Raw genomic sequence first — 26,761 nt, 5'->3', positions numbered from 1 at the left:
ATAATCTATTTGTTTGCTCGAGGAATAAGTGTCGAACATTAATTTTAGTGTAAATAGATTTGCCTTTGTTGGTGAACATTGCTTCAAGTGTCTTTGTGAACACTACGCTTTCCATCCTGAAGTCCACCTCACAAAGATCACCACATGCCTCATCGGTCAAAAAGCACTTCAGAACATCCTGAAAGGTTCTCTATAAATGCAAGACTGCAGGTGGGATTTTCTATCGGGTTCTTCTGGTGAATCCCACCCTTGATTTCTTACTCTTCCAACCCAGTTACAAAATGAGCGCGTCATTGCCAACTGCAGGCTTGGCCAGGAAGGGAAAGGGAGGTGGTGTTGGAAGGGAGAGAAACAGCTCTGCAATTGGCCAGCAGAAATTTGGAAGAAACTGTGGACGTTTATCTGGATCGCCCTCAGATTTTGTCTCCTGCTGGTTTTAGTTTTTCTCACATTATGGAGGGTTTTCTTCAGTCTCCTCAAATGCTTGGTCCGGTTTGCTCACATCAGGGATATGTAGAATGCATTGCATCTTTCCGCTCTCTGGCTGGTCTGAGAAATTGATACACAAACCATGGGGAACGATGTTTCCTTGACCTCCGCTACTCAGCAGGGAGGCCGATCGGGGAAGGGAAGATAATAGATGGCAGCTTGTGAAAACTTAACAGTACCCAAATTATGTGAGAGTTGAAGTAACCATTAGCTTGGCAAATTAGTGGGATTATATTTCTTGTAAAATGTCCAGGCCATCACTTATCATCTGCGGATTCACTTACTGGCCCCGCTGCACTGTTTCAACTGATGGGGGGTTTTTTTTTTTTAAAGAAAAATCTGTTGAAGTTGCACTGTTTTATATTTATTGAATCTTTCTGGAACACATCTCAGTGTTAAACTCCACCCCTGACCCAGTCTCCATTCTCCTCAACACCCCAACTGCTAACTGCAGCCTGGTCTGACCCCCCCCCCCCCCCCCCCCCCCACACACACATTGCAACAAGAAACCTCCTGGAGAAAGTCTACATCAACCCAAGCCTGCCGCCACACAAGGACCTCCTCAATCCACCTGGCTCTCGCCCCCCCATCACGCCAGCCTGACTGGCACAGACCACCGTGCCAAGGAACAACAGCAGAGGTCCTGTGACACCAGGAGTGGAATCAACACAACACAACACCATTAAAACCCACTTCCTCACCACCGATCTCACAGCCCGCCCGCTGGGGCACCAACCTGCCACGCCAACATTGGGCACTCCTCAACCGTTTCCACACTGGCCAAGGCCTCTGTGCAGCAAATCGGCACAAGTGGGGCCTTGCAGCTGTGGTGCACGCGCACCCCCCCCCCCCTCCCCAATCAGAGACCCACATCACTGGAGACTAGCACGCTGATCAGATTTTTCTGTCCCAATTTCCCATGTGGCTTAGTGTCAGATTTTGTTGGATTGTGCTCCCCTGGCGCACCACAGGCGGTGTTACTGCGTTAAAGGCGCTATATAAATGCAAGTTGTCACTCCCTCTTCTGTCCAGCGGTCTGCCAACCCATTGAAAGCGGTAAATTTGTTATCTTTCTCAAATCCTTTCGAGGCCTCAGGATTGCAAACCTGCACGGAATCCCAATCCCCTCTTGCACATCCCAATATCCATCCTTCCACCATTGGTGACCGTGTCTTCAGTCACGGAGATCCTAAGCTCTGGAATTCCCTCCTTCCAACCTCTACCTCTCTCTCTCTCCCTTAAAGACGCCCCTTCAAAGCCTACTTTCCCATCAAGCCTCTGGCCACTTGTCCTATTATCTCTCCATGTAGCTGGGGGTCCAAATTTTGTGACATAAACCGCTCCTCCAAAACACCTTGCGATGCTTCACTGCGCCATAGGTGCTATAATCAATGCAAGTTATTATAATGAGCCTTTACCAGTAATATTGCAACTGTCACAACCTAACTCATTGATTCCTATCAACACTTGTGGTATGCAAGTATGCAAAGCCTTAACTAAAAGAAATTGCTTTGATTATTGTGCCAAGATGGGAACTTAAAACCAAACAGCAAGACAGATGGTTAGGACCATGTTCAATTCTTCCACGTTTGGTGGAACTGGGAGCTTGGAGAGTCAGTAGTTCCTCATTGCATTCTCCATGGCAACACTGTGGTAAACCACGGTATTGCATCGTATGGCATTGTACGGTATTGTGCATGCCTGCGCTTGTCCAGGCTGGCTCCGCCTTTGGCTGCTCCCCTCGGGCTTATGTATAAAGGTGGCACATCTCCGCCTCCAATCTAGTTCGGGATCAGAGGCCAGGAAGCTTTCTGTTTAGTGTATTAGAGCCTCAGTTATGTTCATCACTCGTCGTGTGTTATTGACGGTGTATCAAACACCTCAGACAGACAATCAGGGTCGACTTGCCAAACAATCAGCCCCCTTTCCTCCTGCAGTTTCAATTGTTGAATCGTTTGAAATTTGGCATTCTTGTGATTGTCCTGATGAGTGCAAGAAGAAAAACTTCAGCGACATGTCTCTACCCCCAGCAAGGTTCAAGGATGTTCGACTGGTCGTGTCCTCACCTGGCCCTGAACGTCATACATCCCAGCAGACTCATTGAATAGCAGCTGAAGGCAAAAAATCTGGGCTGATTGCCTACCCTTCCCTACTCTTAAAGTCACCCAGGCCGGCTGAGAGGCAACACTGCCGCAGATACCAACTAATTTATGATGAGTCAAAGATCGGCCCTGATCTGGGTGGCTCAATAAGGTACAAGGCAGAACATTGATATTGGGTGTCAACCAACGCTCAGCGGGAAGCACTCTCGTTTTTCAAGACAGACGATTACGGGATCATGGCCCACTCCAGGGACTGGACCACAATGGGATGATATATTGATGCTCCAAGTGCAGTACTGTGGCTATTCAGCCCCCTGACCAGCAACATGACAGGTACAGAATTACTTTAGATAAACTCAACAAGGTTTAGGCCCGCAGAACCTTAATAAGTTGATAAGTGTTGAAACAAGATCTTGCCTACCTTTCGAGGTGAATGCAGAAATCCCCTGGCCAATATTTCATATGAACACATGAACTAGGAGTGGGCCACTCGGCCCCTCGAGCCTGCTCCACCATTCGATAAGATCATGGCTGATCGGATTGGGGCCTCAACTCCATTTTCCCCAATTCCTGATAGCCTTCGACTCCTTTATTTGTCAAAAATCTATCTCCCTCTACCCCTACTGCTCCAAAACTCTCAAACATCGGAGAGAAAATATTCTCAGCCTGAAATGGGAGGCCCCATTTTTTTTTTTTTTTTTTTTTTAAACGGCATCCCCTCGTTCTAATCTCTCCCACGCGGGGAAACATCCTCTCACCATCCACCCTGTCAAGCCCTCTCAGGATCTTGTATGTTTCAATAAAATCACCTCTCACTCTTCTAAACTCCAGTGGATACAGGGCCAGCCTGTTCAAACGTCCTCCTTCAGGTAAACCCTTTACCCAGGAATCAGTCGAATGAACCATCTCCGTTCTCTGGACAGCTTCTAACACACTTCTTAAATAAGGGGCCCAAAGCTGTACACAGTATTCCCCATGTGGTCTCACACACTCCGAAGGGCAGGGGAATTATCCTCAGTGCTCTTGCCAATATTTATTCTTCGACCATCATTACGAGAAACAAGTGATCTAGTCATGATCACACTGCCGTTTGCGAGATCTTGCTGTGCGTATATTGGCTGCTTTACTTTCTACATTGCAACGATGCCAACCCTTGGAACGTGCTTCATTGACTGTGAAGCACTTTGAACAATTGAAGTGCAGGAAGGCGTTATAGAAATTCAAGTCTTCTTTTTCACCTCTGTGCATTTGAAGGTGCCAACCAGCACATCCGATCCTGTGATCTACAAACAAATTTAAAATAAAACCATAATACATTAAAGATAAAATCGCCATAGTCCCAGATCACCCATAAGCTGCTTTCCCCTTTGAGGGGGAGAGCTGACAGGTGGTGATTTAACCCGAGGGTCACCACACCTCAGGCGAGGGGCAAGGTTGAGAAGGTGGGACCTTCATGAATAACCTTAGCCAGTACTAGAATTGAACCCATGCTGCTAGCCTCGCTCTCCATCACAAACCAGCTGTCCAGCTAAACCGGCCTCCTTTATTTAAAGGGAGGGAATGAACCTCCCCTAGTCTCTATGAGATTACTTATACATTTTTATATTAGATTACTAAACGCCGAAACTTATCCCCTGGTTCATCTGCTCCTATCACCCTTCGGGTCACGCTGGATGACAGAAGCCTTGGCGAGTCTATCACAGCTGCCACACTGTGATATGCACTACTTGTGAAACTGGGTTAGGCTTCAGGTGGCTGGGAACGCATGAATCACAGGATGATTCAGCACAGAGGGAAACCGCTTAATCATCGTCTATACCATCTCTTTTATAGAGCCAATCGACGATTAGCCCCACTTCCCGCTCCTTCCCTACAGCCCTGTGAATCTTTCCCCTTCAAGTATTTACCCAGTTCACTTCTGAAACTTAATCTTGGACCCTTCACAATTCACCGCATACAAATGTTTCCACTTGCTCACTTCTGCCTCCTTAATCTGCGTTCTCTGGCTACCAATCTTGCAGCCACTCCTCCTAATTACACTTATCAAAACCCTTCAGGATTTTGAACACCTCTATTAATTCTCCCTTTCAAGCTCCTCCGCTCGGAGGGGAACCGCCCCAGTCTCTCCACGTAACCAAGTCCCTCACCCCTGGTCCCATTCGAGAAAATCTCCTCCGCACCCTCTCCAAAGCTTCAGCGAGCTGCCCAGAGTGCGGCATTCAGAACTGGAACCAATACTCCAGCGGAGGCCTAACCAGTGACATTACAGCCTAACCTGCTGGCTTTTATATTCTACGCCAGCGGTTCCCAACTTTAGGTGCGTCATGGCACACTTTTTGACGATAAAAAACTGCCCTCTCGCAAAAGCCTCTCATCTCTAAAACCTCCCAAAAAACACGTCAATCCACCATTTAATACAGTTTTCATACGTTTAAGAGGAGCACGAGCGTCCCAGGCCACGGTGGGGGTTGCAGGGGGAGGGAGCAGCGGTTTGGAAGGGCAGGGCAGGGGGGTGGGCTCTCAGCGCCCCCCTCCCCTCCCCCCGCACCCCCTCCACCTCTCCTCCCTGACAGCCAGTCCCTGAATCGGGCAGTGTCTTTGATCGACGGTCCCTGCCCAAGAGGGGACAAGCAGCCGGTACAGATTTGCCTGTTGTGCTCGCCTTGTGACGGCCGAGCCACCTGCAACTGGTTTAATCCGAGCAGTGGTTGGATGAGGCCCTTAAGCGCTCATTAAACGGCAGGGCAGGAAGCTCAGCCATGGACTTTCCAGCCCAGAACTTAATTCTGGGGGAGATGGAAAGGTGGCAGGTTTCAGGCCTAAATAAATGCTCTTCCCGCCTTGAGATTTGCCACAAATGAGAGCAGAAGATTGCGTCATGGGAGTTTGTGGTAGAGTGGTCCCTTTAAGGGGCGATCTTTCGCGGACCATATGACCTGCTCGGGGCCTATTGCACGGGAGCGTGCAAATCCTCACCAATGGGGGGAAAGCGTGGTGCCCACAAAAGTGAGCTTTCCATCAGGTCAAACAGGCCTTACAGTCGTCCGGCCTGTTGGTCCATTTCAACCCCAGCAAACCGACAATCTTGACCCTTTGCCTTCTGGGATAGAGGCAGTCCTATCCCACAAGATGGAGGATGGCACAAGACAGGCCCATCGCCTTTGCCTCCCAAGGACTCCTGAGGCACAAATTGAAAACGAGGACCTAGTTGTGATACACGGCGTTAAAGAAATTCCATCAGCACATGTACGCCTGCCGGATCATTGTAACCACGAGCTGCTACTAGAGCTACTTGGCGAGGATAAACCAATTGCTTGGGCCAGGGTGCAAAGGTGGGCCTTGCTATTGCCGGCTTATAGCTATAATCTCCAACATCGACCGGGGACACAGACCTCCAATGCCGAAGCCCCAAAGTCTGGCACGGCCGCCTGTGCCACAAGAGATTGTCCTGGCGTTACATTTTCCGGAGACCCTGACGATCTCCTCAGCCCACATCAGGCACTGGATCCAACGTGACTCAGTCCTCTCGGAAGGTCAGACGAATGGTTCGAAGTGGATGGCACCTCGACACGTCGGATCAGCTCAGGCCCTACCAACTGCGGGAAGCCAACCTCGTTGTGAAGATGGGGGTAAAGCTTTGGGGGTTCCGGCTGGTGGTACCACCCCCAGAGCAAGGGAGCCATTACAGAAGGAGTGGAACAGTGCGCACGCTGGCCAGACTACAATGAAAATGTTGGCCAGGAGCTGCATATGGTGGCCAGGTGTAGACAAAGATATTGAGAACCTTGTTCGTCGGTGTAATTTCTGTAAGTCACAGCGAACCTTGCTGCTTGCGACACGTCTGTGTCATGATATTCAAACGCACATATCATGATAGACACACCAACAGACAAATCAGCACACACAACACGACAACCAATCATAGACAAGGACAGAGACAGTATAAGAGAAGAAACACGACACCTGGTGGCCAGTAGATCTGGAGACCAGGACAAGGACAGGACCTGATTAACGTCACACACAGGGAGTCACCACGTGCAGAGTATCAGGACAGAACTGTAAATAACAAGTTGAAATAAAACAGCGTTGTACCAAATACAACCGTGTTGGTTCATCTGTACATCAGAACACCCAACACTACAGTCTGCATCGATGGGTGTGGCCTCGCCATTTGTGGACAAGGTTATACATGGATTTGTCTTTCTGATAGTGGTGGACACTCACTCCAAATGTTTGGACGTCCAGGGAATGGGGTCCACAACCTTAGTGGCCACCATCGAAACCCTGAGGTGCATTCTTGCCATTCATGGCCTTCCAGAGGTGTTGGTTTCCAATAATGGCACTGCCTTCACAGGGGAGGAGTCCCAACAATTCACGCAGACTAATGGCACCCAGCACATCTGAATGGCCCCTGATCACCCGGTCTGGAGCGGCCTGGCACAAAAAGCAGGGCACGCGTTTAAATCTGCAATAAATAAACAACCAGATCGACTATTGCACCTTAAACTGGCCATTTGCCTCCTCTGGTACAATACAACCCCTCACATTACAATTGGGGTCACTCCCGCAGAGCCATCAATGGGTCGTCGCCTTCACACTCGGTTAGACCTGGTTTTCCCTAATTTGGGGCGGGGGGGGGGGGGGGGGTTGTTTAGAGAGAGGGGAGACGAGGCAAGCCTACCAAATGAAGCGTCACGACTCAGTGAAAGGCAACAGAAGTTTCAAACCGGTGGCCTAGTTCTTGTGAGGAACTTTGCGCCTGGTCCACTGTGGTTACCTGGGAAAATTGTGGCAAATTCTGGTCAGGAACCGAGAGACCACAGCCCCAACGACCAAACGGCTGATTCCAGTAGGCACCCCCTTCAATGGAGTCAGAAGCAAGGAAACCGGAGGCTTCAGAAGAGGCCCCTCGCACTACTCCCGAGGGTTCTGACCAATGGGGAAAAAGCACGGGGCCCTCAGAGCAGGGGCCCAGTGATCCGGGGAGTGAAGACGTGTACGATGTGCCTCTATGCCTGTATATAGTGAGACCTCGTTGATTTCTTTTTATTTTACCAATCAAGGGGCAATTTAGCGCGGCCAATCCACCTTCCCTGCACATCTTTGGGTTGTGGGGGTGAGACCCACGCAGACACGGGGAGAATGTGCAAACTCCACACAGACAGGCAGTGACCCAGGGCAGGGATCGAATCCGGCTCCTCAGCACACTGAGGCAGCAGTGCTAACCACTGCACCGCCATGCCGCCTGTTAGACCTCATTGTCGCCATGCATGTTACAACCAAGACTTAATGGACTGACTTGCTGAAGAGACCATTCAGTACGTTTGTACAACTCGGATTGAGTAACAGGGTAAAGAGGGCCAAGGCAGGCTCGTCTTTACAAAGGTTCCCTGCAGCCGTTTAAATCACATTGTTAATCACAAACTGTTAGTACAGTTATCCATCCCAGAACAACTACCACAATCTAACGAGTGGAAAACTCAGCCACAGACCCATCTAATCCCAAACACTAACACTGACCTTTCCACTCAATTGCAGAACCGAATCTTCCGAATGGCAGGGACAGAGGGGCTAGCGTCTGGGTCGAGTGCCTGCAAACTGGATTAATTGCTGGTTAAACTCCGATACCCACGCCCCATCTCCATTTTCTTCTGGAAGTGTTCATATCTCCAGTAATGTACTGCCAGTCAAAGGTTGGTACGACACGTTTGGGTGGTGGTTAATGTATAACGAGGTTGATTACCCTACCCGGTGATGGGGAAATAGTTTTTTTTTAAAATCAGAAATAGTCTTTAGGCTTCACATTCTAATTGGCTCCCTGGTGTTTAAATAGCTACTTGCAAAATATAAACAGCATTATAGGTGTCTGTGTCAAATTGTAATGACAAAGAGCCATAGATGTGCACCTAATTTTAAGATCATAACAATATAAAACCAGTCTTGCATCCTTCATGAATGTGGTCTCTCCCATTTCACTTTCCAAAGCTAGTTTTCTCTTCGCGTCGTCATGGCCACATGGACGAGTGTTGCAAACCTCATCGACCACGTGTAAAATTTGGATGTTCACGTGCCGTGGATGTTAAATTACCACGCCTGGATTCAGCTTTCTCGAACCAAGGAAGGAGTAAACCTCTGGCTCAGCAAATTCAGCAGGAGGGTCGAGGCAGAGGAGGGTCGAGGCAGAGGAGGGTCGAGGCAGAGGAGGGTCGAGGCAGAGGAGGATTGAGGTAGAGGTGTCACCAACAAATTTGAGAATTCACATGAGAAAGCCCTCTTGTTACCTTACAGATTATCTGCACTAACCACTTCCATATGAACAATATGTAAGGCACGGCTTCACTACAGATAAACAGGTGGCCTATTGCAAACCATCTAAGATGCAAAATTACTTGGATGCCAATCCTGAGATAGGACAGATTTGCAACATAGAACCAGACCTCTGGCCCTAACTGCTCCATAACCGTGTGCGTGCTCCACACAACCAGCCTCCAACTCTACTTCATCAAACCCCAACAAAAGACAAAAAACCTTCAAAGGAAACTTATCAAATCAAAGTATCATTTTGGGGGCTGGGCAAGCAGTCCAGGCCCCGCTGTGCCCACTGGTCACGGCGGTCTTTCCTATACGCTTTTGAGGTCAAACAATAAACAGACGGGTAAATTAACAAATTAGCAATTAAAGTAACTTCCCCTTAAAGGAGCACTGTAACAAAAAACACACCTGAAAGGAAACTTATGAAGTCAAGTGAAAATATAGTTTTGGTGGGGCCAGTGATGTACTCCAGCCCCCGAGGTGCCCACTTGCCACGGAAGGCCTCAGCGTGCCAGTGGGCATCGCGCCCTCCGTTTCTACCGGCACCCGGCCGCAAACGTAGTCACAGTCTCTCTTTATAAGTGCTCTAAATACTTCATTGAACAATGCCCATGGCGGCATGACGGCGCAGTGGTTTGCACTGCTGCCTCACGACGCTGAGGACCCGTGTTTGATCCCGGCCCCGGGTCACTGTCCGTGTGGAGTTTGCACATTCTCCCCAAACAATGCCCTTCTGCTGTCCGTCTTAACAATATAAGTAATCTACCATTAACACGGTAATGTTAATGGCCTTGAAGACCTCAGGCAAGTACCGTTCAGTACTGGTCTCCACAAACAGGGATTGGAAGTCCCCAGGTGCATGCCCTCTGGGCAAGGTGGCATCCTGCCACATCCAATGCCACCTGGGCACCCTGGCATAGGCACCCTGGCAGTGCCACCTGGGTGCCAGCCTAGCACTGCCAAGGTGCCAAGCTGGCATTTTTTGCGCGACAGTGATCAGGCCCGGGGGGGGATTCATATCGCTGTTTCTTATTTTTTATTATTTTCTGTGGGCAGTGCGGTAGTACAAGTGGATAGCACTGTGGCTTCACAGCGCCAGGGTCCCAGGTTCGATTCCCCGCTGGGTCACTGTCTGTGCGGAGTCTGCACGTTCTCCCCGTGTGCGTGTGGGTTTCCTCCGGGTGCTCCGGTTTCCCCCACAGTCCAAAGACGTGCAGGTTAGGTGGATTGGCCATGATAAATTGCCCTCAGTGACCAAAAAGGTGAGATGGGGTTATTGGGTTACGGGGATAGGGTGGAAGTGAGGGCTTAAGTGGGTCGGTGCAGACTCGATGGGCCGAATGGCCTCCTACTGTACTGTATGTTCCATGTAACACGAAGATCCTACTGAAATGCCAATGGAAGATCGGAAAGGATGGAAAAAACTGTCACACTGAAGTTTACACCAGAAAATTGGGGAAACCTTTGAGCAAGTTCTACCCTCACACCTGATCGTATCAAGATTCTGCAGGGAATATATTTGTTGCCGTCATAGTTCTGAGCATTCTTTATTACCTTCTTAATCCGTGTAAAGAACCTGATATGACCTGTGCAGTGATACAGTTTCAAGGCTCTGCATGCATTCATTCCAATCACAACTTGTATAGCACACAGTGGGGACGCTCTTACCCGCTTGCATCCCGGGTCTCAGGGAGGAGCCGGGCCAAGCCTTTCATCAGAATACTTAACTTCCAAATAAAGACGTCAAAACATCTTGGTGCGTGGAGTATGGTGGAGAAAGTAGAACCCTGGCGCGAAACTGGTCTGGCACAGAAAGAGGCCGTTTAGCCCCTTGCACCTGCGCCAGCTCTTTGGAAAAACTATCGAGTTAGTCCCACCCCCTCTGCCGCTACTCCTCCCCCCGCCGCCGCCCCAGGACTTGCCATTTTTTAAACAGGTATTTAACCAACATAGAAAGTTATTATTGAATCCGCTTCCACCGCCCTATCACGGCAATCTCAGCATCTGTGGAGAGAGGACGGAGCTAACGGTTCGAGTCTGGGTGACCCTTTGTCAATGCCGGAGAGAACTGGTAATAGGATGAGAAATAATCGGGGGGAGGGCGAGGTCCGATTTCGAGTTGGAAAATCGAAACAGAGACCAGCGCATTAGATATTATCAAAGCTCAAAGCTTGGCCTGGTTCAGCGATACACCATCAATTACCACAAACACGAGAGTAGCTCATAATCGAGGCTTTATTGAGCAAAGATGTTGTGCCTCCTGTAGCTGCTACCAGAATGGCTGCAGCACCGGTGCGCACACACATTTATACTCCGCCTACTGGGCGGAGCCTGCCTCTAGTATACATAATACATATAATACTGCTCGTGGTGACTACCACATTCAGTTTACAATGTCATCTCAGTCCAGGACGGCGGCAAAGCTTTGCCAATCCTAATCCAGTGAGTAAGGTTTATTCCTGCATTTTTTAGCACTGGTTCCTACCCCCATTAAGCGAGCCCTTGTGCTCTGACGTCCGACCTTCTGCAATCAACGTCATGTATTGATATTGGCCCAGACAGATTGAATCCAAGAGGTCTTTTCACATCGTCATCTGTCGCGATCAGATTGCAACATCTGCCAGTTCCCATGTGTATGATGTTAAAGCTAGCTCATGGTTTCGGAAGGTATTCCTCTCCTGGGATGAGCCGGACGGTTTGGTAGCGCAGACACAGGAGGTGACATTTGACCCTATCTGCCCATGGCCAAAACCAAATTTTAAAATTGTGATTATATAAAGCCCTTAACATAAGAAAACATCCCAAGGTGCTTCACAGGAGGCAGTAAATTTAACACTGAGCCACATAAGGAGATATCAAGACAAGCGATTGAAATGTTGGTTATAAGGAGCACTTTAAATGAGAAGAGACATAGACTGTTCGAGGGTTTCAGCGCGGGAGTTCCACAAATTACAGCCTTGGCAGCTGAAGGCACAGCCACTCGGTGAAGGAGCCATTAAAACTAGAGATACAGAAAGGGCTGCACGGTGGCGCAGTGGGTCAGCACTGCTGCCTCACGGCGCCGAGGTCCCAGATTCAATCCCGGCTCTGGGTCACTGTCCGTTTGCATATTCTCCCCGTGTTTGCGTAGATTTCGCCCCCACAACCCAAAGATGTGCAGGGTAGGTGGACTGGCCACGCTAAATTGCCCCTTAATTGGAAAAAAATAATTGGGTACTCTAAATTTTTTTTTTTTTTTAATCTAGAGATACAGAAGAGGTCAGAGATGAAGGAGTGCAGAGATCTCATTCAGTTGGGGGGGGGGGGGGGGGGCGCGACTGGAGAGGTTACAAAGATAGCGAGTGCTGCGATCATGGAAGGATTTGAAATCAGAGAAGTGAATTTGATCAGAGTAGTGTTCAGCTGGAAGCTAATGTAGATCAGTGAGCACAAAGATGGATGAGTGAATGGAACTTGGTGCAATGCCAGAGCTCCAATGTCAGAGCTCCAATGTCGGAGCTCCAATGTCAGAGCTCCAATGTCAGAGCTCCAATGTCAGAGCTCCAATGTCAGAGCTCCAATGTCAGAGCTCAATGTCAGAGCTCCAATGTCAGAGCTCCAATGTCAGAGCTCAATGTCAGAGCTCCAATGTCGGAGCTCCAATGTCAGAGCTCCAATGTCAGAGCTCCAATGTCAGAGCTCCAATGTCAGAGCTCCAATGTCGGAGCTCCAATGTCGGAGCTCCAATGTCGGAGCTCCAATGTCAGAGCTCCAATGTCAGAGCTCCAATGTCAGAGCTCCAATGTCAGAGCTCCAATGTCAGAGCTCCAATGTCAGAGCTCCAATGTCAGAGCTCCAATGTCAGAGCTCCAATGTCAGAGCTCCAATGTCAGAGCTCCAATGTCAGAGCTCCAATGTCAGAGCTCAATGTCAGAGCTCCAATGTCGGAGCTCCAATGTCAGAGCTCCAATGTCAGAGCTCCAATGTCAGAGCTCCAATGTCAGAGCTCCAATGTCAGAGCTCCAATGTCAGAGCTCCAATGTCGGAGCTCCAATGTCGGAGCTCCAATGTCAGAGCTCCAATGTCAGAGCTCCAATGTCAGAGCTCCAATGTTAGAACTCAATGTTAGAGAACAAAACAGAAGACCAGCCAGAAGGACATTGGAATAATTAAGTCTGGAGGTAACAAAAGCATGGATGGGGTAGTCAGGAACATAGGATTGTAGGAGGATATATGGCACAGAATCAGCCCAACCAGTCCACATGGTGTTTACACTTCACTTGAACCTCTTCCCTCATTGAAATCTACCATCGTGACCCTGTATTCCCTTCTCACTTGTATTCTTGTCTAGTTTCCTCTTGAAGGTATCTATTTTATCCACTTCACCTGTGGTAGCGAGTTCCATGTTCTCACCACTCTCTGGTTAAAGAGATTTCTTCTGAATTCCCGATTGGATTTCTGGGCGACTGTTAAAAATGTGGCCTCAAATGATGCTCTTCCCCACATTCTTCCATTGTCCGCACCGTCAAGAATTTCAGAGTTTCAAAGATCGCTACAAAGTCGCCCCTCAGCCTTTTCTTTCCCTCTCCAAGAGAACAGCGTGTCAATCCTTTCCTGATGTGAACACCAAGGTACATTCTAACGGGCAGCACAGTAAGCAGTGGTTAACACTGTTGCTTCACAGCGCCAGGGACCCGGGTTTGATTCCCGGCTCGGGTAACTGTTTGTGCGGAGTCTGCACGTTCTCCCCGTGCCTGCGTGGGTTTCCTCCGGGCGGTCCGGTTTCTAGGGTGACTAGGGGATTTTCACAGTAACTTCATTGCAGTGTTAATGTAAGCCGACTTGTGACAATAATAAAGATTATTATTATTACCTGTGTGGGTTTGAGCAGAAAGTGGATGGGTGTGATACATAGGAGATTATTGGATAAAAGATCAACGTGAAACCCTAGAAATTAGAGATAAGGTTACAACTCGATGATGCAATGCTTTGCAATTCCAGAGAATCTATTGGGGGCAAAGATCAAAATCCATGTGGGTTTATCAGATGCTGACGTTGTGCAATAAACAGGCAGATTTGTTTTTGTTAAAAGGATGCTGCTGAGTTACAGAAACCTAGACATGGAATAGTGTCACTAAGAGACATATGCCCAAGGTGAAAACGTACCGTGTATCAGATCATTTGCAACATTTAAGATGCTATGTCAATGCCAGTTGCAGCGCTTGTTGAGTTGTGAGAAAATTATTAGCAAGAGATAAAGGATATTTATAGATTAAATTACTTAATTACGTTGTGCCCATTTAGCAGAAAGTCTGGTAGCTATCGACAACCTTTCTTCCGAAGAATCTAACTAAAAATAATTCCACTTGTGACTGAAGATAAACACTTTACCTAAAACGCTTGCCCCGCAAAAGGCAATTGCTTCACGTTGCATTTTTAATGACAAGGAACCAGGTTTTACCATCGCTATTCCGCTGATTTATGTTCATTCATTTGTCCAATTGGCATGGGAGATGCAAAGTTACTGACAGAGGACGTACTTGACTGTCCCAAAACAATGCTCGAACCAAGCCAGACATTTTCCAAGAGCCTGGTCTCCGACAGTCCTACCTGAAAATGTACTACATCATTGAGAAAACTAAACACACCAGGAGACAATCTCGCTGTGATAAATACAAGGGCGATTGTGGTGTGGTGGTAATTTCACTAGCTAGTAGTCTCGAACAGGGTTTTTCAAACTCAGGGTCGTGACCCACGTGTGGGTTCGTGATGGTCACGGAGCGATCGGTCGCGGCATTCCCGATCGCAGGAGAAGCGCCCAACAGCCGCGACCAGCTTTTAAGTTGAGAATGCTGGCCGCAACCGGCCTTCAAATACAAACTGTGGAGTCTTCCGACCAGAAGCGGCAGCAGAGAGCAGGCCATGGGCCCAGCGTTTAGACTGATGTCACGCACCCTGTGCACCGTGCTTTTGTAACTGCCAGCCAGCATGCAACAGGACTGTGTGAAGAACTGAAGATGGATCATTTTGTAATCAGGAAGAGGGGGCCCAGAGACGCAGGCAGGCCAGGATCTCACAATTGAATCTGCTGGAGAGAGCTGCTCAGGAGAGTCCAGAGCAGGACAAAGCAGTGCTGGTGTGAGCTGTATGCAGAGCCCCAGAGCCTCCGGTGAACAACTCGTTAAGAAGAAACTGAAATTGGGAACAAATAAGTATGAAGATATGTGGCTTTGATAATTGTGCCAATGCAAATCAGGATGCAAAGCCCATGTGTGTTATATGCAGGGAAGTACTGGGATATGAAAGTTTAAAATCCTCAATACTTCAAAGACATTTGAAGACGGAGTATGGCGGATTTGAGGACAAACCGCTTGATTTTTTTCAAAGGATGCAGCGAGAACTTAAATCATCAGCTAAAGTCCTTAGCAGAAATGTAACATTGACTGACAAAGCATGTGAGATCGTGAGGACCAAGCAGGCTCACCTGTCGCATTAAAGGTAAGCAAAAAATGGGGTGTCGCGAAGGCTGGGCGGCGTGGGTCGCCAAGGCCGGGCGGCGTGGGTCGCCAAGGCCGGCCGGCGTGGGTCGCCAAGGCCGGCCGGCGTGGGTCGCCAAGGCCGGCCGGCGTGGGTCGCCAAGGCCGGGCGGCGTGGGTCGCCAAGGCCGGGCGGCGTGGGTCGCCAAGGCCGGGCGGCGTGGGTCACCAAGGCCGGGCGGCGTGGGTCGCCAAGACCGGCCGGCGTGGGTCGCCAAGGCCGGGCGGCGTGGGTCGCCAAGGCCGGGCGGCTGGTAAAAGTGTGTCCCGGGGAAAAAGATTTTGCAAAATACTGGTCTGGAGACCCAGGCTGATGTTCTGGAGACACAGGTTCGAATCCCACCAAAGCAGCTGGTGGAATTTAAATTCAGCAATAAATCTGGAATATAAGTTGGTCTTGGTGGTGACTTATCAATTGTTGTAAAACAAAACCTTTTTTTTTTTGAAAAGGGAAGGAAATCTTCCACCCTAACCCGGTCTGGCCTACAAGTGACTCCAGACCCACAGCAATGTGGTTGATTCTTAACTGCTCCTCGGAAATGGTCCAGCTGACCACTCAGTTCAAGGGTAATTAGGGATGGGCAACAAATGCTGGTCTCACCAGTGACATTGATGAAAGGAACCTTTAAAATGTCTTGATTCGGCTTTTTTAAAATCTATGGGTGCAATTTCAATTTTGGCACATTTTTAATTAAAGAAAACTGAATGTGAAACATACCCAGGCGAATACTACGGGTCAGTAAAGAACCTATCCATCATCATCCCCCCCCTCCCGGTAACAGCAAACAGTCAGCAACAATGTTATAATTAACACTGGGGGGGGGGGGCTGGCAGGGGCGTGGCACGGTGACACAGTGGTTAGCTCTGCTGCCTCACGGCGCTGAAGAGCTGGGTTCGATCCCGGCCCCGGGTCACCGTTGATGTGTTGGGTGTTCTGGATCACATACAGGGCACCAATGCTTGAAAAAGTGCAACACTATTTTATTGAATCATTAACAGTTTAAACATACTCAGACTGTGGGTCGATACGACATTGCCTTGTCCTAACCAGTCGATGCACTCAGCACACGGTGAATGTCTGTGTTGCAGGCTGTAAGCTCTGTCCTTCTAAGAGGCTGCAACTCAAATGAGTGGGAACTCTGATGCCGCCTGTCTTTATAGTGCGTGTGCTCTCACTGGTGATTGGCTGCGGTGTTGTGTATGTTGATTGGTCCCACTGTGTGTCCATCAGTGTGTGTTTGCACCATGATATACTGGTGTATATTATGACAACCGTCTGTGTGGAGTTTGAACATTCTCCTCGTGTCTGCGTGGGTCTCACCCCCACAACCCAAAAATGTGCAGAGTGGGTGGATTGGCCACACTAAACTGCCCCTTAATTGGAATTTTTTTTTAAAAACTTAAAAAAAATAATTTGCACTGGGAGCATTGTGCGTCTGGATGGTAACCAGACAAAACATTTCCTTTTATTAGAGATACCAATACCACTTTCTTTAACACGGAGCGTTCTCGACTGCGAAGGGCTTTGCAGAGGCAACAAGAATTTAGTCTAGCCTGAAAGGGTAATGGTGAAAATAGATTTCACTGTCCAGTTCATTTCATACTCAAAGTTGGCACAAAAAAAATAAAAGCTTGAAAAGGGGAAGCTTACGAGGAAATGAGATTAGCAAAACACGGCTCCTGAAAATTGCTTCACTTTCAGCAAGCGCGTATTGTGTTCTGTATTTCCTACAGTGTTCATTCCCACAGAAGTCAGGAACCACCATTAAGTGCAGGCGAATCAAGTGCAGGCGAATCAATCTGGACCTCAAGGAAGTTTTCTGTGTTTTCAAAATGATTTAAAAAGAAACTGTTTACTGGCGGCACGGTGGCGCAGTGGTTAGCACTGCTGCCTACTGCGCCGAGGACCCGGGTTCAATCACGACACTGTCCGTGTGGAGTTTGCACATTCTCCCTGTGTCTGCGTGGGTTTCACCCCCACAACCCAAAGATGTGCAGGCTAGGTGGATTGGCCATATCTTTGTACTAAAACAGTAAAAGATCTATACAAGGCCAAATGGCACAAACACTAATTATGTGTTGGAGAAACTGGGCACCCTCCCCTCTGTACCAATGTACGGGGGGGGATACTCTGATTATTAAAACAGTTCCCAACACATTTCTACAAAAAAACAAATGGTACAAGCACTAAACTTTGCGCAGGAGAGACCAAATACCCTCGCCTCTGTACCAACAGAAGGGAAGGAAAGGGGGGGTGGTGGGGTGGGGACAGAGGGGAAAGGAGGGTGGTGGGGAGGGCCCAATAGAACACCGCCTGAACTATTTACGGAGGCAGAAAAACAAAAGAACCTTCAATTATGATGTGCCAGATTTGGGCAGCACGGTGGCGCAGTGGTTAGCACTGCAGCCTCACGGCGCCGAGGTCCCAGGTTCGATCCCGGCTCTGTCCATGTGGAGTTTGCACATTCTCCCCACGTTTGCGTGGGTTTCGCCCCCACAATGCAAAGATGTGCTGGGTAGGTGGATTGGCCACGCTAAATTGCCCCTTAATTGGAAAAAATGAATTGGGTACTCTAAATTTATCAAGACAAAAAAAAAAAAAATGATGTGCCAGATTCCGGGAGCCCCCCAGAGGGAGTGAGGGGCGACACAGTGTCAGGCACGAGTGAGCCCTGCACCCCACTGCAGAGAGCCTCATGTGCACCCTCCCCTCCCAACACTAGCCACACTAAATTGCCCCTTAATTGGAAAAAAAACTATTTGGGTACTTTAAATTTAAAAAAATAATAATAAACTGTTCACTGCAAAACCTCAGCTGATTTTGCCAATGTGTTAAGATCCTTACGTTTCATGCAACAACTTGCATTTATATAGCACCTCTTCAGAAAGAAGTTAGACATCATTTCTCTCGGCCTATCACAACCTCAGGAGGTTCTGAAGCATTTTACAAGCCAATTAAGTCTTTTGAAATTTAATCACAATTTTAGAAAAGTAATGAACCCTCCCACACACTCGGTGAGCAAAGGCAAGGAGAGAAAGGGGGGTGGGGGTAAAGAGTTGCCAATTCTGGTTGACTGTACTTCAGGAGATTTTATCATCATAGAATCCCTACAGAGCAGAAGGAGGTCATTTGGCCCGTCGAGTCAGCACTAACCCTCAGAAAGAGCACCCTAACCTAGGCCCACTCACCCGTCCTATCCCAGTAACCCCACTTAACCGTTGGACACTAAGGGGAAATTTAGCATGGCCAATCCACCGAACCTGCACATCTTTGGACTGTGGGGGGGAAACCGGAGCACCCGGAGGAAACCCACGCAGACACGGGGAGGATGTGCAGACGGCGCACAGACAGTCACCCAAGGCCGGAATCGAACCTGGGTCATGTGCTGTTTGCAAACGTTCTTATCATAGTGTTCTGTTCGAGCTGTCTGTCACTGCCTGCATTGTTCACACGTGAACATCTCCCTTAAACATTGATCTAACAGGTGCTGGAACCGGTCAGAAGGCGTGCTGGCTAATATGAAGGGTACGCACACAAGGTTCCAGCCTGACCCTGTCGTAATCGGAGATGCAGAAGATGTACAATTCAAATCGATGGATGCAAGAATTCCAGCCCGCAAAACAACCCCTTCACCCCCTAAATCCACAGCAAATACTATAAATCAGCACATCGTATTATATCCACACTGCTTTGACAAAATGTCATCCAGACTCGAAACGTTCGCTCCCTTCTCTCTGCACAGACGCTGCCAGACCTGCTGAGATTGTCCAGCATTTTCTCTTTTTGTTTCAGATTCCAGCATCCGCAGTAACTTGCTTTGATATTATATATGCAAGTGTTCACACTCCTGTTTAATCAATCCTTAAATACAATCGAGCTTCTCTTCGATGTAACTGCCCGAGGGGCCAAAGTGAGTGGACAAAATGATGTAGTTTGCGATTGGCCATTGTCAACCCTCGAGGATTGTACTGGAGTTTCCAAGAATTAAAGGATTCAACTCCAGGGCACTGCTGCAAGAAAATTCTTCGGAGGGATATTCGAGGTTACCTGTTGGTCTCCCCACACCACAGCGGAGGAACCCCCTCACCCCCACTGTTAGATTATCTGCACCAGCAGACAGAGGCACTTAATTGCCACTTAACAGGCTCCGTTAGCCTCTGGGCAGGTGGGTTGTCGTGGGCTGTCCCATGTTCCACAGGGCAGCCTGTGCAGCAAGAGGAGAACAGCAGGACCTCCACCCCATGCCGTCCCTCGATATTTTACTGGCTCCCCACCACCCAGCCCATCCCTAAAGGGCTGGTCAAATTCAGCCCCATGTTGAATAGCTCATTGGTGGCTCTTTTATTTTTAAATCACAGATTTCCGACAGGTTCCAGCAGAACAGGCTCGAGGGGCTGAATGGCCTACCACTATCCCAATATTCCCAAAGTCAGTGACTTTGACATTTTAGATTTAAAACTGAACTAGAATACAGCACCAACTCAATGAAACCATGACCTTGCAAGGTTTCTTCAAATCCGAGAGGCCTCTTCTGAGGAATCGCTGTCCAATTAGAGTCAATAAGGTTATGAACTTTTTACAAGAATTAGAGGATATGGAACACCATCTGCAAATGTCTTTTCTCCAGAGTGTATAGCAGGCTGACGTGTACGTATGTCCCAGACAGACTAATAACATCCATCAGCACTGGGAAGCCAGGGTGCGTGTCAGAGGTCACAGGTCATTGCACACCATAAAAATCAGGCAAAAAAAGCCCAGCCAGGTTCTCTGACACTTTGTCATCCCGGGAAGCCCACCATTCATCAGAGTGACTTTACACTTGGACCTCTAGTGTCAGCCACAAAGTCACTGACATTAAAGCAATGACCAGAGCAAACGCCATGAGTGGACCTCTGCCCTTTCGACCGTCTCTCCCCACACCCACCATCCCAACAGTTTGAGGAAAGCCAAGAAAGACTAGGTTAGCATCTTGGCCCTGGACTGGCACAGCACCAGAACCCCGGGCTCGATTCTGGCCTCGGGTGACTGCCTGTGAGGAGTTTTCACGCTCACCCAGTATCTGCATGGATTTCCTCTAGGTGCTCCGCTTTCCTCCCATAGTCCAAAGAGGTGGTTCGGTGGGGTTACGGGGATAGGGTGGGGGAGTGGGCCTTGGTAGGGTGCTCTTTCGGAGGGTTGGTGCAGACTCGATGGGCCGAGTGGCCTCCTTCTGTGCCCTAGGGATTCTATCCTTCTGTGAATTTGCTGGAGGGTGGCATTTCGTGTCGGGCTCTGTTATTTAGACTTGTACCGCGCCCTCCAGCTCAAATTATTTTAGCCCACAGGATGACCGGGAATGTGAGCCGCTAACAATATGTGTGTGGCAATGGCACATCTGGGGCCTCAGTGAACAACAGGAGACACAATCTCTCTCTGTAACCAATGAGATTGAAGGATTGAGAAAGAAACAGAAGAACGAAGGAGAAAGAAATCTTGTGGTTTGTGCAAACATATCACCAAGTATTTTCCTGATTTGTTTCCGCAAGTTCTGGTCCATTATCCAACCCTCTTTTTCTCGGCCAAATGTTCTCAAACTTTTTGACCAGTGGACCATTTAGTCCACTAGTCCAGCAGCACGGCCTCCTCCACATCCCCTTGGCACCGCAAGAGATAACTCATGATGATTCAGGGGAAGAATGAGTTAAAGCTCTTGATGAGGTGACGTCTGGTTCCAAGCTTCGGTCTCATGTCGGGCTCCCTGCTCAGCCACTTCCTCCTCTTTGTTTCAAGCTCCACAAGTGTTGAGAAATAGCAGCAGGTGGTTTCAGGCCCGTGTTCACTAGTCTAGGAAACTGGGACTCCACATGGAGTCAAAAGGTCTGTCAATCTGTTCTCGCTAAATGCCAGTTTTGCCAACTTGCATTTTGGACCAAACCTGCCGACCACCTGGAGGACCCTTGTGGGCCACCATAATTTGAGAAGCATTGATCCAGGATTTCAGAAGCACATTTGCAATGCTACCAAGTGCACTGCAAAAGGCCCCTTTACATTCAATGACATTACCATTGCCGAATCCCTCACTATCTCAGGAGTTACCTTTGACCAGAAACTGAACTGGGCCAGCCACCTAAACACTATGACTGCAAGAGCAGGTCAGAGGCTATGAATCCTGCAGTGAGTAACTCACCTCCTGACCCCCCAAAGCCTGTTCACCATCTACAAGGCACAAGTCAGGAGTGTGATGGAATACTCTCCACTTGCCTGGATGAGTTCAGCTCCAACAACACTCAAGAAGCTCGACACCATCCCGGACAAAGCAGCCCTGCTTGATTGGCATCCCATCCACCAACATTCACCCCCTCCACCACCGACACAAAATGACAGTTGTGTGTATCATCTACAAGATGGACTGTAGGAATCCTTAGGCAGCACCTTCCCTTAGACAACACCTTCCAAACCCACGACCACTATCATCTAGAACATAGAACATTACAGCGCAGTACAGGCCCTTAGAAGGACAAGAGCAGCAGATACCTGGGAACCCCACCGCCTGGATATTCCCCTCCAAGTCACTCACCACCCCAACTTGGAAATATATCACCGTTCGTTCACTGTCGCTGGATCAAAACCCTGGCGGGTGTACTTACACCATATTGGACTGCAACTGTTCAAAAAGACAGCTCACCTCCACCTTCTCAAGGGCAGTTAGGAATGGGTAATGAATGCTGGCCAAGCCAGCGATGTCCACGTTCCATAAATGAAAAAAAAAAAGAGACTCAAGTACATTGACCAGTTCCAAAATTACTCCAGGAATAGCAGCCGCAATGCTCCAGCTGGGCAATGCAACAGTACCCTTGCGATGTACATCTCATCACTGAATTTTAACACATATTGTAATCCAGATGGAATCATATTTACGGAACTCCTCCACATGAGTAAGCAACATGCTACAAATCCTCTGCATTCACTTCATGCGCAAACATTAACTCACGAGAAACCTCAGACCACAATCTTTAGACAGCAACTTTGGTGTGTTAATACATAGAAACATAGAAAACAGGACCAAGAGGAGTCCGTTCAGCTCTTCGCGCCTGCTCTACCATTCAACATGGTCCTGGTTGATCCTCTATCTCAATTCCACACTCTCGTCCTCTTCCCATGATCCTCGACACCTTTAGAGTCTAGAAATCCATCTAGTTCCTTCTTAAATATATTCAGCGACTTGATCTCCGCAGCTTTCTGCGGTAGAAAATTCCACAGGTTCTCCATCCTCTGAGGGAAAACGTTTCTCCTCATCGCAGTCCTAAATGGCCCACCCTGTATGCTGAGACTGGGACCCCTTGATCTCGACCCTCCAGCCAGAGGTAACAACATTCCTGCATCCAGTCTGTCCCGCTTGTCAGAATGTTATACGTTTCAATTAGATCCCCTCTCATTGTGGATGGCACGGTGGCGCAGTGGTTAGCACTGCTGCCTCATGGCACCGAGGACCTGGGATCGATCCCGGCCTCGGGTCACTGTCCATTTTGGAGTTTGCACATTCTCCCTGTGTCTGTGTGGGTTTCACCCCCACAACCCAAAGATGTGCAGGGTAGGTGGATTGGCCACGCCAAATTGCCCCTTAATTGGAGAAAAAATTATTGGGTAGTCTAAATTTATTTTTTCAAAAATGATCCCCTCTCATTATTCTAAACTCCAGTGAATACAGACCCAGTTGACCCAATCTCTCCGCATACGACAAGCTTGCCATCCCAGGAATCAGTCTGGTGAATCTCCGCTGCACTCCCTCTACGGCAAGAATATCCTTTCTTAGGTAAGGAGACCAAAACTGCTCACATTACTGCCAGTGTGGTCTCACCGAGGCCCTGTACAGCTGCAGTAAGACATCCTCCTGGCTCCTGTACTCAAGTCCTCTTGAAATGACGGCCGACGTACCATTTGCCTTCCTAAAATTCTGAACCTGCATACCTGCTTTCAAGGACTGGTGTACCGGGACATTCCAAGGTGTTTCACAGACGTGGTATCAAACCAAATCTGACACCATTTAACATAAATAATTATTGGACAGGTGATAAAAAGCTTGGCCAAAGGCAGAGGTCTAAGCATTAGGTAGAAGGGCTTCGGAGGGAATACCAGAATTTAGGGCCCAGGTAATTAATGGCATGACAACCAATTGTGGAGTGATCAAAATTGAAAGATGAGAGAGAAGTGAGAAAATGAAGGGTTGTTGGATGGAGCAAGCTGTCAGGACCGGAAGCCAGGATGGGCATTTGAAAATGGAGTCTCTGCTGACCGAGCAGCTAACGGTGGGGATGATGAGCTCACGGGACTTGGACTGGGAGACGGACCGGAGTGTGGAAAGTGAGGGGCCCGCCAGGGGAGCCGTGGAATAGTCCAGTGTTCAGATCCAGCCCAGGGACAATCGCACCGGGTACATCTGGGAACATATGCAACGCTACGTCAGGTTGTGGAGAAAACGAGGGCAGCACGGTGGCGCAGTGGGTTAGCCCTGTAGCCTCATGGCGCCGAGGTCCCAGGTTCGATCCCGGCTCTGGGTCACTGTCCGTGTGGAGTTTGCACATTCTCCCCGTGTTTGCATGGGTTCCGCCCCCACAACCCAAGCTGTGCAGGTTAGGTGGATTGGCTACGCTACAATGCCCCTTAATTGGAAAAAATTAATTGGGTACTGTAAATTTATATATTAAAAAAAAGTTGTGGAAAAAATGTGCCTAATTGCATACATTCAACATAACCTGGCTGCCCAAATGTACTAATATGATTCTATCGGTTTCATTCGTGTTGTGCTGGCTAACATAACAACATTAGACCAGTACATTAGACCAGTCTAACATTACTCGCTGCAAAACTCCCATCAATCTCACGCCACAGCAACTTGAAGCAGAGGTCAACACATTTGTCCAGTTGTTTTGGGACTTGTTCATATGCTCAGGGACTGCACTTAACTACATCATGGATCATTTATAGCTTCGCAGTTTCCATCAAATACTCTGCACTCCCCTGTTCCTCATTCACAGTTTGCAGAGTGTGGAGTGTGCCCCAGGAGGGACTACAGGATTTCAGACCAGTGCATGGGGTTTTTTTTTCTGAAGTGGGAGTGCAGCCGGTGACGCTCTTTCAGGAGGACGTATTCATTCTGGACATCAGGAGGTTCAATGTGCGATGAGCACAGGAAGCCAAGAGGTGTTGGTCTTAACATCCAGGAAATAATCCTCATGACATTCCTGAGGAATGGCTATCCAGCGCATTTGGGTGGCGGTGGCTCCTCGGACAAGTTAAGCGGTAGTACTCTGCCGTTGGGTAGACCAGGGCGAGTGAAGCAATGCGTAGCGCATTGGCTCCTATACCAACAGTTTCCTTAAGCAATTCCCTTTCGTGTTGACTCTGGTGTTCTGGTGGGGGGTGTTACTGATAGGTCAACATACGGTCAAGATTGATGCCAAGAGAAGGAGAAAACGAACTTGACGTGGTCCTCCTCTGAAAGCAACTTTTCCAACCTGGAAACTTCTCAACTGATGCCGTCAAGAAGGCAACCAAACCAAGAGTATAGGATTCCTGGCACAAGCATAAAACCCCATCATCCTGTGGTACCGTCCAACGCAGCATCTAGATAAACAGTTCAACGACAATGATGGTTTTTTGTCCGTTATCACGAACCCCACATAAGGTTATGATACACACTGTTCGTCTTCCAAAACAATGTATTCAGCAATTCAAAGAGAGAGAAAGAAGTTGCATTTATATAGCACCTTTCCTGACGTCCCAAAGTCCTTTTCAGCCAATGGAGCACTTCTGCTATATAGTCACTGTCGCTACGTGTGGTGGCTCGAGGAAATACCAGAGAGACTTCCAGTCTAAATGAACAAGGGTTCATTGGTGACAAGTAAAGGTCAACTACCCACAGGCACAGAGTCACTAAGCAGGTCTTCACTCTCACTCTTCCTGGGACCCTGCTCCCAGGGCCCCGTAATTTTCCCAGGGTTCACATGCTCCCGGGCGATAGGCCCCGAGCCAGTTATGTGTACCACAAGTGCTCGCTCCTTAAAGGGGCAGTGCTACCACATCCCTCACCCTCAAGTCCCTCAATAAGAGTTACGGGACAGGTTATGTATCGTAACTATATGCAGTATATATGGCTCATTTATTGCCAGACACCAGATTTACCCGAAGCGTGGGACTCACAGTCGCGCCTGCAAGACCTCGCCAGGGCGCTGGTCCATACAAACATGGACCAGACATAAAGGCATCTCAGGGGGGGGGTCTCACAGGGCATTCAAGGCCCAAAGTTGTTGGAGGACAGGAGAATGTGGTATCCTGGCAGTGACAACCTGGCAGCAAGGCATCCGGGTTGCCTTGGCAATTGGGGGGGGGGGGGGGGGGGGGGGAGGTGTTCCCAGAGGCCTCAACAAGTTTGGGGGGGGGGGTCCAGATAGTGGTCGGGGTCCTGAAACATGGGGTGGGAGGTAAGATCGGGGCTGCCGATCAAAATGGCCCCTCGATCTTTGAGCAGCCGTTCCTGCCGGCCAGATCAGTTGACCGACAGGAAATCTCTCCAAGCGCAGCATCGGCGGACAGAAACTGCCGAGGCCAACCTCCGAGCTTCGTTTAAAAACTAGGGCGCGATTCAGCCAAAGGAATTCTAAGTTAATTTGTGGCGGGTTTTTCAGGGAGATTCCCGTCAGCTTTGACAGAGAGTTCCACACCGCTATTCAATGACACTTAGTTACTATTTTGGACCCTGGGGAGATTCTCGCCGGTTTAGCCCACACTTAGAATTTATTTTAGCACTGAGGACTCTCCCTGGATTCTCCAGCCACACTGTGCTCTCGCTTAAGCGCATCGTGGCAAGAGAGTCGCGCCCTTAGTTTTACATCCGCTGAATCGTGCCCCAGATTTAATTAAACAAATCCTTCTACTGTTAGATGTGATCCTGCAATTGGGAAAAACCGGAGTACACTAACTGCTACACTAACTACCAATTTAAGACAATCAGTTGAGCTCATTTACATTTGGTAGAAGCGACATATACAGGGGCCCATTCTCTGCAAACTAAAGGGATATGTTCAAGTCTTGCACTTTAAAAAAAATTACCCATGAGCTTGAGTAGTTCCCTGTTGCTTTCACCACGGCAACACTTTCTTTAATTAGTCAACTTGCCAACCAAATCATCATCCTTTCTCCTGTAGTGTAAATTGCTGTGATTATTTGAAATTTGGCATTCTTGCGCATGTCCTGATAAGTGTATGATGAAAAGCTTCAGCAACGTGTCTCTCTCAATCCAGCAATAAATCGGCTTTCCTTCAATCTGTCAGCAAGGAGCAATTAGCTACCATGCCTGACGGTTA

At 48.6% G+C, this 26,761-nt stretch overlaps 1 protein-coding gene across 3 annotated transcripts in view; it reads right to left on the bottom strand.

Moving 5' to 3' along the window:
- The window catches only part of LOC140429869 (coronin-2A-like), a 221,993-nt gene that overhangs the window by 117,581 nt on the left and 77,651 nt on the right, over positions 1-26,761 (bottom strand). The window contains exon 1 of one of the 3 annotated variants that reach the window (XM_072517367.1): positions 8,112-8,242. The exons of the other annotated variants lie outside the window; for them this stretch is intronic. The gene's annotated coding sequence lies outside the window, so the exon portion shown is untranslated. Of the gene's footprint in view, positions 1-8,111; positions 8,243-26,761 lie in introns of those variants that run through there. 3 annotated transcript variants of the gene reach the window in all.

The sequence above is a fragment of the Scyliorhinus torazame genome, chromosome 9, assembly GCF_047496885.1.
Source record: "Scyliorhinus torazame isolate Kashiwa2021f chromosome 9, sScyTor2.1, whole genome shotgun sequence".
Taxonomy (NCBI): Eukaryota; Metazoa; Chordata; class Chondrichthyes; order Carcharhiniformes; family Scyliorhinidae; genus Scyliorhinus; species Scyliorhinus torazame.
Note: the sequence above shows the minus strand (reverse complement) of the source record. Positions and strands in the feature narration are given on the sequence as shown.